Genomic DNA, 13320 nt, shown 5'->3' on the forward strand with positions numbered 1-13320 from the left:
TGATACCTGTAAACATTCAGAGCTGTTAGAGGTGTTTTTCGGATGAATACTGGTCGATCTTCTGACTTAAATAGCGTTTACCTTGGAATGGAGTTAATAATGATATTCCACATTGCATGTGTTAGTGAATGCCAATCCCAAAACCTTCTTGTCGCTTTTGAGCAAGTTTGTCATTATTAGTATTTTTAGCTTGTCTTTGTTCCTCCATGAAAACATGATGCTAATCCCACCAACATAACAGCTTCATTTTTTTCAACTCTGAATTTTCTATTTTGTAGTAACCAGCATTCAGACTAAAAACCTAATGTCATTTGAGTTTATGCTAGTTTCTAATGTGTATTCTGGATAAAGTTGAATATTTAGCATCAAATTTATCTTAGCTACACAGATAACCCACTCCAGTTGTACCTTGGCCATGGGACCTCCATTGGTATGTGTCTGAAGCAGCATTTTTCAACCAGGGTCCCCAGGCACCCTGGGGTTCCTTTAGGTTTCTTCAGGGGTGCCTTGGCAAAATGTCTAAAAAGTGCCCAAAACTTGTATACTTTATTTATTACAGCTACTTATATAGCGCTATCAATTTACGCAGCGCTTTACATATATATATTGTACATTCACATCAGTCCCTAACCCTCAAGGGGTTTACAATCTAAGGCCCCTAACTCACATTCATACATACACATAATAGGGCCAATTTAGACAGGAGCCAAGTAACCTACCAACATGTCTTTGGAGTGTGGGAGGAAACCAGAGTATCTGGAGGAAATCCTCACAAGCACAGGGAGAACATGCAAACCCCAGGCAGGTGGTGCCATGGCTGGAATATGAACCAACGACCCTAGTACTGCCAAGCAGAAGTGCTAACCATTTAGCTACTGCATACAAGCCAGTGGGTGGAACAAGCCTTTTAGTTAAACAAAACCACATGTTTTCATTGTGCACCATTACACCCTTCTAGGTCCGGGCGACCTGACAACCAATGATGTCATCAATTGATAAGGAGGATGTCAGTTGCCTGCACAGCATCCTAGTTTGACCCTCCCCTGCCCCTCTCCATCAATGCTGGGTTCACATTAGCTCAGTGATAGAGAAAAACTGAGGGAGAAGAGAAACACTGGAATACTAGTCAGCACCAGTGTGCAAAAGTGTATTTGCTTTGGAAAAATATATCACCACTAACGTTGGGTGTCTTACATATGTGGATGTTGCTGTGCTAAATAAAACTATATATAAAACTGATAGAATAGTGTTTTACATTTTAGAATGGGGTGCTTCAAGACTGTCCATAATTTTAAAGGGTGCCTCGGCACTGTCCATAATTGTAGAGGGTGCCTTGACTGAAAAAAGGTTGAGGAACACTAGTCTAAAGAATGCTAAACCTAAACATTGTTTTACTGCTAAAGCTGTTCATGCACTGTGAGATTCATGCGAACAATTGCACGACAATTGCTCATCAGAACATTCAGTCATACTGTTGGTGAATATACAAATTTTGTAAAAAAAAAGTCCTGAAAATTTGTGTTCAATTGTTATGATAATGTTCCAATTTTGAACATTTAATTTCTGGATGAACAGTAGTCAATATGATTGTGATGGGGAATCACATTCATGGTTAGAATTTTTATTTGATTAGATCAAAAACAAGAAAACATTTCCATCCTTCTCCTTTGAATTTCCTTGTCACTAGAAAACCATTAGAAAATCAACAGTTTTGAATGAAATTCTACCTGTGTATTTTAAATCTTTCCCTGTCATAGTTCAGAAACTATAAACCCTGGGGTGTTTCTCTCTTTTCTGATATCTGTCTTTCCCATATTACTAACTCTATTTACTATCTTTTGTTTGATCTCTAATAGAGCTCCACCTTTTTGTGTAACTGTGCCAGATCATCTAGCTTAATGTGTGTGTGTATGAATGGACATTGATTACATAAGAAAGAGTTAAACACACTGAGAAACCGAATGCGAATAAAAGCTTTACAATAGTAAAACCACAGGATTACATTTACACAAACAGGAACAATAATACCAAGTCTCTTTATTCAATAAACCTAATATACTAATACCTGCAGCATCTACTAAAAAATACTGAAATGAAAGCAGATGTGGAATGCAAACTGTTCAGGTATGTTAATTTTCCTATTGTATCATATGATGGTAAGGTAAGTAGATTTAAAGAAATTATAAACCCTATTTTTATGTTGGATTTACACATTACAGCTGGTGTCTGACTGATTATACCTTTTTAGCAAAAATAAAAATGTGTAAACTAAAATTTCAAATAAAATTTACAGTTGGCGTTCCTACTGTCATACCTTTAAGAGTATGGTTATGTAGGGCCTTGTAATGCCTTGTTTCCCTTTTTTTTTTTGCTGTGAGAACTGTGTATCAGGTACTATGCTGTCTGATTTATCTCAGAGAACAAGTAATGTTCACTTTCCTTTCATTTCTGTAGTATATATAAATTATGAGACTTCTGCAGGCAAGTGGTGACACCAGAGTTGTTATAGGGATTTTACAGTAAGGCCCCTTTCCCACATGGCAGACTCCGCTTTGATAAGCAGGGGATCTGTCCACTGATCCCCTGCTGATCAGAGCAGAGTGGGCAGACAACAGGTCCGTGTCCGCTCAGTTTATGAAGAGTAGAAATGGACAGGGCCTGCTCTGCTCTATGGACCGGTGGGTGTAAAAATTCTCCACTTTCCATTTGCATCCAACTGCTCTCTGATCCTCTTAGTTGGAGGGGACAAATCCCCTTCCATTTTTTGTAGCAGACCAGATAGGATTGTAGGTGGGCGGGTATAAATGGACCCGTTTACACCCATCGGTCCATACGGGTAAATGGAGGGTCCGATCAAGTCCTCCTAAAAAATTGATGGTTGGACCTGATTGGACCCTTCCTGTGAAAGTGGCCTAAGGGGCGTAAACAATTAACCACTTCCCCACCGCACTATAGAAGAACTACTGCTACAGGGAATAAGGTCTGCACAAAATCAAGTTCATATACGTGATTTACATTTCCGGGTAAGGGGCACGACCCGCCCTACCCGTGCAGCCGTTGTCAATCCGGAGATTCCCCGGTGATCACCGTGTAGAGCTGACAGGGGAGAGACCTGTATGTAAATGACACAGGTCTCTCTCCTGCCAGCAAGGACATGCTGCTGTGTAATACACAACAGCATGTCTCCCTAGTAAAACACACACAACACATTATGTAAAACAGCACACTGTTAACCCTTTGATCGCCCCAGATGTTAACCTGTTCCTGCCCAGTGTTAGGAAGGGGTTAATTTGGCCCCTTGGATAATCTGGGAGACCCCGTCAGAATTCTGGGAGCACACAATGAAAGACCACAGAGGCAGGTTGGCTCTAAGTGTGCTCATTTATTGGTAGCATGAGAGGGAATTAAATACAGTTATTGAGGGAGGATGTCCCTCCATCCAATCAGATTATTACAACCGGGGGGGGCGTGGTCTGCCGAGATCCAAGATGGTCATGTGATACAGCCAGCCAGAGACCTTGCATCGATATTAGCAGAGGAGCGGGTGAGACAGAGCCATTACATGATGGGGAAAGCAGACCGGAAGATCACCGGCTCCCGTTCCCGCTCTCTGCGGGCACATAACCCCCAGCAGTCCAAACATATTCAGGAGCTGTTCAGCTCTCAGCAGAGGGATAGACCACATGCAGCATTCCCCTCTCCCCCCCTCCTCCTTCCACTACAGCAGCATGTGCTCAGGGTGTACAGAGCACAGACACTGGGGCTGGAATTGCATCTGTCCCACAGCATGATCTCTCTTCAGACACTCATACACTTTCTTTAAGAGATCTGCAGGCAGTTGCAGCTGACATTAAAGCTACGTTTACCACAGCCCTCAATGACCTAAGGGAAGACCTTTATTTGTTAAGTACAGAAATAGAGGTGGTATTCACAAGCAGATCTAATGCTGATGCCATAGTGGAGATCCAGCAGTTGTCAGTATCGCACACATCTCATATCCGTGATTTTTATAGACAGATTGAAGATCTGGATAATAGAGGTCGCAGACATAATATCAGATTGCGTGGCTTGCCTGAATGAAAACAGTAATTGCGATCTTCAATGATCTGCTGGGCCATCCACCTGCTGCACCCATTGATCTGGAACGTGCACACAGAGCGCTTCGCGCCAGAGGCAGAGATTCTGACCCCCCAAGAGATGTGGTGTGTTGCTTGGTCAGCTTTCCAATCAAAGGAGACATTCTCAGAAGGGCCAGAGAAAGAAGACGCCTTTTATTTCAGGGTAATGAGATACACCTGTTCCAGGACCTCTCTTCCATAACCTTGCAACAAAGGCGAGAACTTCGCCCCCTGCTGGACACACTTCACTCTCATAACATACCATACAGATGGCGATTTCCATTCTGTCTCTCTGCTCAAGCTCACAGCCTACCTGCGAGTTCCAGAGGATCTCCCCAGCTTCTGTTCCACACTGGACATTCCTCTAGTTAAGCTTCCAGATTGGTACAGATCTTTGCGTCTTCCATATGCTACTGAATCTGGTCGAGTACCAAGTGACATGGATTGGCAAGGCCCCCCTCACTGGCACCGCCGATCAGTCCCTTCCACTCCTCCGAGACTTCCTGCCAGAGGTTCCACCACCAACAACAGCCCGACGGCCTCTCCTGCACATCACAGACCCCGCCATGATGCCTAAAGGCCTTTCTTCGATCTTTTCCCTGACTTTCTCTCATCAGCAATACTTATCCAGATTATGATCTTACCGGATCCCTCTCATCCAACTCCAGGACCATGCCAGTAGCACCTCGGGTCCTATTTGGCCCCTTAACTGGACACCTTTACTATTTCATTTTCTGCTCTCTAACCCATCCGCCCCGGTCCAGGTCTTTTGATGCCCCTGCAGATATTGCCAAATTCGCCTCATCAATCATGAATACCTTTTCCCTCTCCGTCTCAGCTTCTCCAATGGACCGCCAGTCCTGATGTACCTCCACAGGCACCCCCCATGTCACCGGCCTTTATATTGCTGCATATTCACTACCTCTGATGGAAGCTTGGCGGATGGTCCTACAGTCTTTCTATAGCCCTGTTTGTAATGTATATGCTGATTTGTACACTGCATATGGTCTCTGGAGAGTATGGATCTCCAGACCCTCTATGCCCGGACCCTGTTTGGTTGTATGGCCTCCCAGGGGTCTTTTGATGATCTTGCAGTGGTCAGAGGTGAATTCCATGCCCTCCATTACATATTGTCTGTATTTCCCTGACCATGATCGATACTGTTCTTCATTAGAGTTTACTGTGAGAGGTTTCATACTCCAGCTCGCCTTTATAACTTTTGCAGGGGTGGTGTGGGATGGTGGGGGGAGACTGGATTGGGGGGGAGGAGGGGATCCGGGACCCAGGCTGTCATTTCCATACTATTATTATGTTACATATCTGTTTGAAATCAAGTATCACCTCGTTACACTCTCCAGGTGTTGTTCCCTGCGGGGTCCGGCCCCCTCCTTCACCTCATGTCATAACACCCATCTAAACCACATTTACTGCTTACAGGTTTTGAAACCATCATTCGGAGTTTCTGCTGAGCTCCCCCCCAGTCCCATCCTCTCCCCTCTCTCCTTGCCTAGCTACCGCTATTTTTTCTTTTTAGACACGAGGTGCTACTTGATTTTTAGAATGTTGTGGAGTCCTGCGGGAGCGGGGTGGGAGATGGATGGTTTGAGTTTTTGAGAGGGAGCCAGGAAGAGAAGAGTTAGGACAGATGAGAGATACCTTAGGGTTCCAAAAAGAAATGGTGCACTATGTCTCATTTTTCCCAGTTGTTTCCTTTGATGGTTGCTTTTTTTTTTTTTTGAATGGTTGCCCTGCTGTTTCTGTGATGTTGCAATGTTTTTGCCATAAACAGATTATGATACGATTTGCTTTTCATCTTAATGATATGCAGGTTTACCATCTGGCTTTCACTGATGTTTTATTTTCAGCATGGACTCGCACACTGGCCCTACCATGGCACACCTACGATACCACAACTCTGCCCACAACTTTAGGATCATGCCACGACTGCATTCCATTTTTTCATTTCCCTACATACAATACTTCCACCACTTAACGCCCTAATGATATATATTCAGTCTCCTTGCCCTCATGACATTTATTACATTTTCCTTCTGATATCCCTAAGCTTGTTGCTGCGTCTTACCTCACCCATTATGTCGGATGTTGGATTGTGTCCCCATCTATATCTTCATTCAAACGAATTGTGCTCACCCTCCCCGATTCTTGCATTTTTTAAGGTCCATGGACCGGCGGACTCTTTCTTTTTGGATCTAAGTCCCCTTTACTCTCCCGGACATGCCTTCTCTCAACTCCCTGTCAGGACATCTTTCGCTGAAAGTTCTGTCTATTAATGTGAAGGGTCTGAATACCCCTGAAAAGCGCTCTCTCCTGCTTTCGCACCTTTTTAAACAGAGAGCGGATATTGTTTTTCTTCAGGAAACTCACTTCCGTCACAATGCCATACCCAAGCTTACTAACTCCCGTTTTCCGACAGTTTATCATGCTCCTAACCCTCATGCTAAATCTAAAGGCATTTCCAATTTGATTGCAAAGCACCTCCCTCTGGTTATCACAGAGTCACTTCCAGATCCGGATGGTAGATTCCTGTTTCTAAAAGGTAATTTTGCCAATAGGCCCGTCACTTTAGCAAATCTTTACGCACCCAACACTAGACAGGTATCCTTTTTCCGCTCCATTACCTCTTCACTTTCCTCCTTCCTGACGGGTATCCTAATCTTGGGAGGTGATATTAACGTTCCCCTATGCCCTTTATTGGACTCTTCCTTGGGAAGCTCTTTCTTGTCGTATAAATCCATTAGACAGATTCACACTCAACTTCAAGATCTGCAACTTCACAACTCTTGGCGAGTCCTCCACCCGAATGTCAAAGACTATACATTTTTCTCCCCTCCACACAACAAATATTCCAGAATTGATTACCTCTTTATCTTGCAAGCTGACCTCTCTTTCCTCCATGATTCTTCCATCGAACCGATGATCATCTCTGATCATCACCCTATCACTATGACATTATGATTTCCGAAGAAAAATTCCCGTTCTAAGATATGGCGTTTGGATGCCTCTCTTCTTTCTGACTCAGCCAATGAAGCAGAGGTTCGCTCCCAATTAACGGACTACTTTTCAAACAATCAAACTCCAGATACCTCTTCGTTAACTCAATGGGAGGCACATAAATGCGTCATTCGAGGAGTCCTAATAGCTATGGCCACAAAATGTAAAAAAGAGAGACAGACTCGCTTACAACAACTCTTAGATCGCATTAAATTCCTGGAAAAGGCACACAAACATAATCAGGCCACCTCGACTTTATCTGATCTTATGGACACCCGCACACAGCTCTTAAACAAACTAGGCAAGGCAGCTAAGCGCAGATTCATTTTATCGCACAAACTTTTTTATGAATTTGCTAAAAAAGCGGGAGATTCTTAGCCAGATCCCTCCAGACAAAAAAGTCGAGTTTACTGTAACTGTTCACAAGATTAGGGGCTCGGATGGCTCTTTGGCCACCTCAAATGCGCATATAGAATCTCACTTCGAGCAATACTACAACGTCGCCCTTCTGAGGCCAATAAGCCTAGAGACACCCTAATCTCTGACTTTCTTCACCTCTATAGTCCTTCCACTGTACCTGATGATACTGTTCAGGATTTGGAACATCATATCACGGCGGAGGAACTCTCCCTAGCCGTCCAGCAAATGAAACCTGGTAAAAGCCCGGGCCCTGGTGGTCTTTCTGTGGCATATTACAAGGAGTTTCTAGATATTTTGAGTGGACCCTTCCTCTCCGCCTTCAACACTTTCTCTTCACCCTCCACACAACATCATCGCCTCCTGGAAGCTCATATCACTGTCATCCCCAAAGAAGGTAAAGATGTCAGTTTGGTTACCAATTATAGACCCATCTCTCTTTTGAACTTAGTCATCAAAATCTATGCAAAGATCCTAGCCAACCGTCTCCTTCCCTTGTTACCCTCCCTGATTGACCTTGACCAAGTGGGCTTCATCCCAGGAAGGGAAGCAAGGGATAACACATTCAAGGCTCTTAACCTTCTCCACCGGCTTCACGATTCTTGCAGTCCAGGATTTATTCTTTCCCTAGATGCCGAGAAGGCTTTTGATAGGGTGTCCTGGGATTACTTAAAGGCATCCCTACAGGCGATTGGTTTAGGGGACACCATGCTCAATTTCATTATGGCACTGTATTCTGGTCCAACAGCTCAGGTCCATGTGAATGGGCATCTATCTCATCCATTCCCTCTTGGGAATGGTACGCGCCTAAGTTTTCCCCCTATCCCCGCTTCTTTTTGTGATATCACTAGAACCATTGTTACGCAAACTCCTTTTAAACCCAGATATCAGGGGTATTTCCATGGCAAACAAGGAATACAAACTTGCTGCCTACGCAGACGACATTCTTTTGTTTTTGACGGAGCCCCGGATCACCTTGCCCAACCTACTTAAGGATTTTTCCTTTTTTCAATATATCTTGAACCTCAAAATTAATCATTCCAAATCTTATGCCTTAAACATTACTCTTCCTCCAGACCTGGTTTCCTTTTGTAAGTCACAGTTCCCATTTCAATGGGAAAGGGACACCCTTACCTATCTGGGAATACAGCTTACGAGTAACTTTTCTGATCTTTATCAAAAACTTTCTTCCAACCCTTGGTGCCAATCCGAGAAGACCTAACTAGGTGGCATCGCCCATGCTTCTCCTGGTTTGGTAGGGCTGCTATACTAACAATTAATATCCTCCCGCACCTCCTCTATCTATTTCAAACCTTACCTATCCATTTACCACCCGCCTTTTTCATTTCATGCAGAAGAATGTGCTCTCTTTTTCTCTGGAATCATAAATGGCCACATATTTGCTTCTCCCAACTTGTGCTCCCCAAATCCAAAGGGGGGATTGGATTACCTGACCTGCAACTTTACCATTGGGCCTGCCATCTTACTAGGATAAACGATTGGAATATTCACTTTACCACCAAAGCGTGGGTCCAGCTGGAACACTCTTGTTCCACTTCCCCTTTGGCATTGACCCCGTGGCTTCTGATCAAACACATTCCTCAAGACCTCCTCCTACATCCCAATAATCAGTCCTTCCCTTAAAACCTTTCGCTTAGCCTGTAAATCGGCCTCCATTTCGGATGCCCCCAACCCACTAACTTCTCTTCCTCTCAATCCAGACTTCCCTCCCAGTATGCATAAGTCCTTTCCACCAGCACATTGGCCACACAGTCAAGTATTGGCGAACCATTTTTTTCACAAAGGTCAGCTGAAGTCTTGTTCTTCCCTAGCAAGTACTATGGGTGATCTCACCTTTCCCTTTTGGGCCTATCTTCAAATCAGACATTTTCTTCTCTCTCCTGCATATCGCCATAAATGGGTCCGCCCTCTCACCTCCTTTGAGTCACTCTGTTCAAAGGCTGAACCACGGAGGCATTTAGTTTAATTTACCTATCTGCTTCTTCTTGGTGACAGAACCTCTGATTCACTTCCCGCCTGCAAAGCTTGGAAAAGAGACTTAAACATTGACTTTTCTTCCTCTGATTGGAACCAAATCTTTACCTTTTCTCATAAGTGCTCCTTGAATGTTTCGGCACAAGAAAACGGATACAAGTTGGCAACACGTTGGAACAATACACCTTCTAGAATCCATAATTTTAATCCATCCAGACCTAGTAATTGTTGGAGATGTGGGGCTCCTGTTGGATCTCTTCTTCATATCTGGTAGGACTGCCCTATGGTTCAGCCCTTTTGGCAGGAGGTACATCGGATTACTTCTTTGGTGTCTACTCTTGATATTGAGTTCTCTCCGGCCCAACTCCTCCTCCACCACACTCCTCTTCCCAAACGTCTATATTTCAAATCTCTGGCTTTGCATATGCTTAACGCGGCTAAACTCTGCTTACCAGTTCTCTGGGGGTCTGTTCACACCCCAACAGTGCGAGTTCATACGCTTGAACAGAATTGCTGAAATGGAAGAGCTGATTGCTTCTTCTCTGGATAACCCTACAAAATTTTCTTATACGTGGTCCTGTTGGATTCACTTCTGAACTACCCCTGAATATCGTTCTTTCATGGGATTTGCTGATTGATTCTGAATCTCTTTGATACCCCGTAGTGTTTCTGGCAATATATCGGCTCTCTGTTTTTTCAAGGTTGTGATTGAGGTCCTTTGTCTCGATGTCCTGTACTGCTTGGAGCAAGCTGCGCTTGGCACCCTGATATGCCTGCAGCTGTCCCCAGCTCGCTTCTCTGCCAGGGTTGCGTGTATCTCTCATGTCCTGGGAGTCTTGAGTAAAGGTGACTTACCTACCCTCCTATTCCTCCTTGTCCGACCCTTCCCCAACCCCCCATCTCTCCCACCCTTTTTTTTTTTTTTTTTCTTCTTCTCCTCACTTCCCTTCTTTTTCATGCTTATTCTTAATTTCTTAATCCCCATATCGCTGCTTTCTTACTCAGAGTTTAGCTTTCATTCTCCCCTTTCTATTTTGGTACACTTTTCTACTCATAGGAGCCCTGCTCCCTATCTCCAATCTAGCTGCGCATATGTTTTACTTTTACATATCTCCTTTCCCGAACCCTTTACCCACGTGCTGGCAACCTGTAGTGGGTTACCTCAGTTTCATCAAAAGTACAAGGCCATATCCTACAAGCCCTTGCACCCCCCCCCCCCCTCCACACCTACTGTATACATTTCTAATGCATACCTTTGACTCACTGGCCCTGCTCTTTGCTGCTGCTCGGTAACTGAGCTTATATATCATCTGCCAGTGCTGTGATTCCAATATGCTGAATAAGGGCTTGAGACCAGATATGCCTTTAATGTTCCTGCGCTCGCATGCTCTCATTTTTCCCGTTTTCTTTTCCCTGGGATGACTTACGTCTGATTCTTTGTCTTTATGTCTGATTCTTTGTCTATGTATTGCTATGTATCTTTTTGTTTGCTGTATGTGCATTACCTCCTATTGTATTTCCGACTGATACCTTGTATTACCTGTACTTATTGTATGCTCTGAGTTTATTAATAAACTTTAAGGAACAAAAAAAGAAAAAAAGATTATTACAACCAATACCAATTCAACCAATCAGAACATCAATAGCTAAGCATATTTTATAAAATGATCTCATTCTAATAGTTGTTATTATATAAAAGTGCTATGGTTTGCAGGAATCCAAAGTTCAGTATCTGTAGCTGGAGTGATTTTAACAATTTTCGGGCAGGTTAAAATGACACTCTAGAGATATGAATAAACAGTGGCAGAATAAACATTCAGTATTGATTTGATCAAAGTTCTCTATCTGTGAGGGAGAAATTAGATGTTGGTATTTTTCAGAATTATTAAAGTAGATTTTAGACAGGCATTAGAAATGAACCTTTTCCCCCACACCCAGTGTCATTAGTACAGTGTCAGTGATTTTTATTAGCACTGATCACTGTATTACTGTCCGTGGGTATGTCAGTGGCAGTTAGTCAGTTCCCACCCAGTGTCAGAATATCCGCCGCAGTCCCGCTATAAGTTGCTGATCGCCGCCATTACTAGTACAAAAAATAAAAATTCCAGTATATATATACCGCCATTTGTAGAGGCTACAACTTTCACGTAAACCAATTAATTTATATATATTGGAATATATTTTAGTAAAGACATGTAGCAGAAGACATTTTGGCTAAAATTTATGAAGACATTTTATTTTTTTAATTTTTGGGATAAGTTTTATAGCAAAAAGTCAAAAATATTATGAACTTTTTTTGTTTATAACCAAAAAATAAAAAACGCAGAGGTCATCAAATACCACCAAAAGAAAGCTCTATTTGTGGGGAAAAAAGGACATAAATTTCATTTATGTATAACATTGCATGACCGCGCAATTGTCAGTTAAAGTAAAGCAGTGCCGTATCGCAAAAACTGGCCTAGTCAGCAAGGGGGGTAAATCCTCTGGAGGGCAAGTGTTTAAGCAAATTTTCACAATTGTTTACATTTGTTTACAATCAAGGGTGTAATACTTTTCAGCTTTTTGCATGAAAATATGATCATTTTAGTGATCAAATACCATATAAAGAAAGCTCTGTTTGTGGGAATAAAAAGGATGTAAACTTCATTTATGTACAGCGCTGCATGACCGCGCAATTGTCAGTTAAAGTAATGCAGCGCTGTATCGCAAAAAATGGCCTGGTCGGGAAGGGGGGTAAATCCTCTGGAAGGCAAGTGGTTAAGCAATTTTTCACAATTGTTTACATTTGTTTATAATCAAGGGTGTAATACTTTTTAGTTGTTTGCATGAAAATCATTTGGAATGCTGTGTAGATTTTTTTCCACCCCAGTCCAGTTTTTTGCAGGTAATATAAACTCCTGTCTAAATCCAAACTACAAACTGATTAAAAGTTCAATGAATAAGTATGCAGAGCACATGTGCCATATAACTAAGGTCAAAACATTTTTGCTTACTTTTGTCAGGTCTTTATTCCTGTTTGTGCCCCCTGTTATGGAGACTCACCTTTTCTATTTTTTCTGTTTACTGTAATCGCCGAAAGTGAAGGTGAAAAGAAAATTCTAAACTTTAGGTTGTCACTAGAACTAGAATAGAGATCTTCCAATGAGGACACTAGTTCTGGTGACCCTGGTGACAACCAGGGATTCTCTGACTTTGGATGGATTTTTTCTCACTTCCTGTTTTGGCTATGGGACAGGAAGTGAAGGGAAATCTCCCTAATTGGACAAAGATGGCAAAAAAACCTGTCAGGGATTCTAACTCTCCTTTACACTATTCAAAATTTAAAAAAAGACAACTTCAATTTTAGTGGACGCTTCTCCCCAATCCACTCAGTGAAGACCATGTAGTAAAATATCTTCATCTCTTTTCCTAACATCTTCACTGTGTGGCCCACTGGATGATTCAAAAAATGGCCCATATAAGGACAGCTTTAGCTGTAAACCAGGGGTCTCCAAACTTTCTAAACAAAGGAATAGTTTACTGTCCTTTAGACTATGAGGGGGCCGGACTGCGGCCAGTGGAAGTAGAAAAGGTCCAGATGTCAGTGGAAGTAAACCATGACCCTACATTGGTGTCAGTGGAAGGAATAGCACCCCATCATTGGTGTCATTGTGAGGAATTGTGCCCCATCATTGGTGTCATTTGGCCCCATTGCTGGTGTCATTGTGAGGAATAGTGTCCCATAATTGGTGTCATTGGAGGGAATTATGCCCCATTATTGGTATCAGTGAATAAAATA

Source organism: Staurois parvus, unplaced genomic scaffold (assembly GCF_062004578.1).
Source record: "Staurois parvus isolate SC_StPar_1 unplaced genomic scaffold, SC_StPar_1.0 ptg000102l, whole genome shotgun sequence".
In the NCBI taxonomy this organism is placed as follows: Eukaryota; Metazoa; Chordata; class Amphibia; order Anura; family Ranidae; genus Staurois; species Staurois parvus.